We start from the raw sequence: 6,000 nt of genomic DNA, 5'->3' as shown, positions 1-6,000 counted from the left end.
TTGCATCCTCTTTTGTTTTGCTGTTTTTATCCTCTAGACGTGAAGGACCAGGTCAGCTCCCACAACTGACTGTTCTGCCTTCTACGCCTCAGCGTTGCCTAGCAACCACCTCCCTGACACTGCCTCCTCATTTGCATGCTCTTTTTGAAGACACAATTGGACTAGCACTGTTTTGGTTTGTTTAATTAGCATTTTAGTTGCTTTAAATATCAGGAATTGTGAGCATTCTCTGCCTTTAGCATTCCACCAAGTAAATTGTTCATTATGCTGCAGTTAAAGCAGTGGAACTGGGAAATAACTCTATTCATATGCTGATGTGTATGTGTTTATCTCCCAGAGAAAACCCTCTGTTGTGTGATATAACTGTACCCAGCCTCACAGAACATAATATACCTCACTTACTCCCAGGGCCGCCATTAGAAATCACGGGGCCCCGTACAACAAAATTTTTGGGGCCCCCTGGCCCCATATCCCGCCCACATCGCAGTTAAAAGACCACACAGACATCAGCGCTAAAAAAGTAACCCCCCCCCCACACAAGTTGTAAAAAGCTATTGATGGTCAGGGCCCCCTTATAAAAAAATTGGGGCCCCAAAAAAAAAAAATTAAAATTTTTTTTTTTTTAAAAACATTGGTGGCAGGGGCCCCCTGTTAAAAAAAACTTGGGGCCCCAACAAAAAAAATGTAAAAAAACTAAAAAATAAACAAACATTGGTGGCAGGGGCCCCCTTCTAAGTTAAAAACAAATTGGGGCCCCAAAAAAAAATTTGAAAAAAATTTAATTTTTTTTTGAAAAAAAAAAAAAACATTGGCGGCAGGGGCCCCCTTATAAGTTAAAAACAAATTGGGGCCCCAAAAAAAAAATTTTTTGAAAAAAAAAATTTTTTGAAAAAAAAATTTTTTTGAAAAAAAAAATTTTTTGAAAAAAAAAATTTTTTGAAAAAAAAAAAATGGTGGCAGGGGCCCCCTTACAAGTTAAAAACAAATTGGGGCCCCAAAAAAAATTTAAAAAAAAAATAATTTTTTTTTGAAAAAAAAAAAAAACTGGTGGCAGGGGCGCCCTTACAAGTTAAAAAAATTTGGGGCCACCAAAAAGAAAATTAATTTTTTTTTTAAAAAAAAAACCCAAAAAAAAACAATGGTGGCAAGGGGCCCCTTACGAGTTAAAAAAAAAATTGGGGCCCCAAAAACAAAAGTTTTAAAAAAAAGATTGGTGGCAGGGGCCTATAGAATATTAAAATAATACATTGGTGGCCAGGGGATTAAAAAAAAAAAAAAACACAAACTGGTGTTCAGTAGAATTGAACTCATGGCTTCAGTACTTCAACTTCGCCTCCTTTCGTGACTTCGGGTCTTTTCACCGCTTCAGGACTTCGGCTTCGGCTGTTTTCGTGACTTCGGGTCTTTGCGCTGCTTCAGGACTTCGGCTTCGGCTGTTTTCGTGACTTCGGGTCTTTTCGGCGCTTCGTGACTTCGGGACTTCGGCTTTTTCCGTGACTTCGGGTCTTTTCGTCGCATCGGCTTCGGCTTTTCGGCACTTCCGCATTCGGCACTGAAGAGGCAAGACGTACGGCTCGGGCGCTCGTAAGGGGGCCCGGATCTTCAAAAAAATGCAGCGCTGCCGGGCCCCCCTTCATGCCCGGGCCCGGTACGCTTGTCCCCCCTGTCCCCCCCTGATGGCGGCCCTGCTTACTCCTGGAACAAAGGGCAAAACACAACAAGTCACTACAATTTTCTGTATATTCGCTCACACTGACCATCAGAAATCACAGGGCCTCGTACAGCAACATTTTCTGGGCCCCCTGGTCCTCGCCCACCCAAGATTCAGCCCCAAGCCCCACCCCACCCTACACCACAGTAAAAAGTCCACACAGACACTAGCGGTACCCCCTGCTCACTCACAAGTTCATAATATAATTAAAATATAATTTAAAAAAAAATTGGCGGCTAGGGTCCCACATTAAAGTTTTTAAAAAATCATTGGTGGTCAGCCCCCCCCCCCCCGATACATAAAAAAAAATTGTGCCAGGGCCCGAATAAAAGTTTTTAAAATTGATGGTCAGGGGTTCAGTAAAATAAAATAAAAAACATTTGTGTTCAGTGGAACTTACCATAGGTTCTTCTTCAGCTTCTTTGGTTTCCTTTGGCTCCTTTCACAGATTCAGGTATTTTCACTGCTCCAGGACTTCAACTTCGGGTCTTCGGCACGGCTTTGGGTCTTCCGTGGCACATCAACTTCAGCCTGGTTAAGGGGGGCCCAGCTAATTCGAAAAGTGCAACACAGCCAGGCCCGGTACTGCAGTACCCCCTATTGACCCTGCTGACGCTCATGTTTCCCCATAATGCCAGTGCCACTGCTTCTGCTGAAAGTTGCTGCTAATTTGTGTAAAAACTGGAGTCTGATTGTAAATGTTCCCACAAGTTGTATCCATGTCATTATGGGTATCACAGTGGAGGGCAGGAGAACTTATCTGCTGCCTAGTTCCTACTCATGTCTGACATTGTAGCTACTTAGCACCAGGAATAAAATGGCACACTTTCTTTAGTTGTGCACACCATAATGTTTGTGGGAAAAAAATGAAAGATGTACAGCTGTGGAGTGAATATGATTGCGACCACTGTCAGACTCTCTCCCCCAGCATGTATCTTGTCAAGTACCTTGTTTCGTCTTTTTGCTGTCACAATTGGGGATGGGGGGAGGTCAGGGGCCAGCATCCAGGGTTTCAGTGGTCTGGGTCAGTGGGCCAACCGAGTTTTTAAACCGGGGTGTCCCACCAGCCCAGTTTGACCCTGATTGTGATACTGAGCAATGTTTAGAAATTTTAAGCAATGTTCTGAGTTGGGGTAGTGACAGGTTTATCTATCCATGTGCCCAAGATCTTTGCAAACTTATCCAGGTACCCTCTAATCACATAAGTCAGGCTATAGTGGGGAGGGCCGTATTCTAAAGTAGGTGCTGAGGGCGGCTTCCAGTATATGATAAATACATGCCTGGCAAAGAAGTTTAATAGCTAAACAAGATATGTTGATATCTTCCAGAAACCATGTTTTCAACTGATCTCACAAGGCATATGTCTGTGGATTTGTCATTGGGCATGACCATCTTCTTTCAAAATCTAGTTATTGCAGGGCAGGCCCAAAATACATGTGAGAAGGTACCCACTCACTTCACATTTAAAGCATAAATTATCTGGTTTAATGCCCGCAATGTGGGGACATGGTGGAGTAGGATACATTCCAAGAATAAGGTAGTATTTTATATGGACATCAGTTTGGAGTGTACCCACCAGTGTACCCACGCCACCAGTGTAGAGTGTACCAGTACCACCAGTGTACCCATGCCACTAGTGTAGAGTGTACCAACCCCACCAGTATAGAGTGTTCCAGCACCACCAGTATAAAGTGTTCCATTGCCATCAGTGTAGAGTGTACAAATGCCACCAGTATAGAGTGTTCCAGTGCCACTAGTACCACCAGTATAGAGTGTTCCATCGCCACCAGTGTAGAATGTACTAGCACCACCATTGTAGAGTATACCAGTGTCACCGGTGTAGAATGGACCAGTGCCACCAGTGTAGAGTATAATTAGTGTAGTTTGTACCAGTGCAACCAGTGTACCAGCACCACCAGTTTAGAATGTACCATCCCTTAGTGTAGGGTGTACCAGTGCTACCAGGAAAACTACAGTGCAAAATGCTTAACCAAACTGAGATGAGCAGATACTGTACATAGAGGCTGAAATAAAGTTGAATAGAGTAAATCAAAATAATATATACTGGAATTCACAAGTGATACTAGAATATCTTCTATAATTATGCCCTAGAGTGCACCTGACCCAATCCTTTTGCTCTTAGGGAATATGACAGGCTAAATCAGACTAGCCTTAAAATAGCTCAAAATCTTGCAAAAGAACAGATACAATGAAACAGAAGACTGTACTAGTAAAAGCACAAGCACCTTTTAGCTCCCAACCTTCAGTGTGAAGCTGTGTTTTTCCTTTACTGTGACCTACATAAAATGGTACTATGTAGCCAGGCTGATTCAATTTCGAGAGAGTTATTTAAATACCCGTCATAGGGATCATCTTGAAATTAATTAATTGTATTATATCTGCTGCTAATGCATCTCTGATCTGAGCTTCCTATGCCTCAGTTTATGACTAATGTGCTTTTTACTGATCAGTTTATTCACACAGTTTGGGAACCCCTCTTAATTCTATGGAGTTTTGTTTATCATTGGCTGAGCTTTCAAAGTAGCAACTTCATTTTAATATATAACATGCCTTATGGAAACAGTAGTATTTCAGCAGTGACATAAAGTTTATTGGATTAACAGAAAATATGCAATATGCATCATAACAAAATAAGACAGGTGCATAAATTTGGGCACCCCAACTGAGGTATCATATCATTACTTAGTTGAGCCTCTTTTTGCAAATGTAACAGCCTCTAGACACCTCCAATAGCCTTTGATGAGAGTCTGGATTCTGGATGGCAGTATTTTTGACCATTCGTCCATACAAAATATTTCCAGTTCAGTTAAATTTGATGGCTGCCGAGCATGGACAGTCTGCTTCAAATCATCCCATAGATTTTCGATGATATTTTAAGTCGTTGGACTGTGACGGCCATTCCAGAATATTGTACTTCTCCCTCTGCATAAATGCCTTTGTAGATTTCAAGTGTGTTTAGGGTCATTGTCTTGTTGGTATATCCAACCCCTGCGTAACTTTGTGACTGATGCTTGAACATTATCCTAAAGAATTTGTTGATATTGGGTTGAATTCATCCGACCCTCAACTTTAACAAGGGCCCCAGTCCCTGAACTAGCCACACAACCCTACAGCATGATGGAACCTCCACCAAAATTGACAGGAAGCAGTATATAACCAATGTTCTAAAATTGTGCTTTTTAAAAAATATATGTTGTATTACTACAAACCTTAGTCAGACAGACCCGAAAGCTGGGTACATTTAGTTGTGTCAGCTCCTTTTCTGGCTGGCAAGCTGTAAATAAGAACCCCGAGCGAAAAAGCTTCAAAAATTCTGTCCATAACAAGGCAATGGGAACCATTAATCTGATTGGCGTGTGAGTAAAAGCAGAAGGGGCAGTGAGGTAAGGGATGACGAAAGAGTAGATCATGACCTGAACTTCATCTCTTCAGAGGGAAGCCAGAAGATCATTATGCGCTTGTTCAGGACACCTCAGACTAATTGCGCATGCGTGTGCCCTGATTAGATGGATTTCTGAACTGCAGCAGGGATACTCTTTTCAGTTTAGCTTGCCACTTATTTTATAAAGGATAACAGCTCAAGAATTCATGAAAAACTTAATGAAGAAATGCCTGCTGGTAAGTTTATATATATTTTATGGGCAATAATTACAGCTTTATTTTAGATTTTCCTTTTCCTTTATAATAAAAACCCCTACCCACTACCCTGCATATTCCCCCCTCCCTGCTTCCCCCTCCCCCGCATAGGTGATTAGCCCTGAAAGTGCCCCAAATTCATTACTCAAATATTGGTGCATAGAAAGCGCAACAGAGCACGTGGCCGACATCTTCTGGGAAGTGAACTCTGTATTGGCGCGTGCGCAGTTAGAGCAGTTTTTCAGTTCATAGCAACTGCTTATGCGCCAAAAGTGCAGAAAATTGCTAAAGGGAAGGAAGAGGACCCAAAGAATACGGAAGAGACAGAAGATGGCGTCCATGAGCCCCGCTGTGCTTACTCTTTTCTAAAGAGGAGCAGAAGCAGAGTTTCGGAAGAGAAGCAGAGTTTCTGTAAGCGATTTCAGAGTTTCATTTGTCTTTGTGGGTTTTTTTCATGTATACTAACTAATTTAAGAACATTTTTTTTGATGTTACTGGTCCTTTAAGCCCCCAGGATAATCTCTCAGATACCAGATGGTATGGGCCATTTGATTTCAGATATAGACTGTGGTGCAGAATGTCTAAAGCTATATATATAATTTGTTATAAGATATTTGTGCTATTTGGTATGA

This window comes from Xenopus laevis, chromosome 6S, assembly GCF_017654675.1.
Source record: "Xenopus laevis strain J_2021 chromosome 6S, Xenopus_laevis_v10.1, whole genome shotgun sequence".
Lineage (NCBI taxonomy): Eukaryota > Metazoa > Chordata > Amphibia > Anura > Pipidae > Xenopus > Xenopus laevis.
This window is presented reverse-complemented; position numbering follows the sequence as displayed.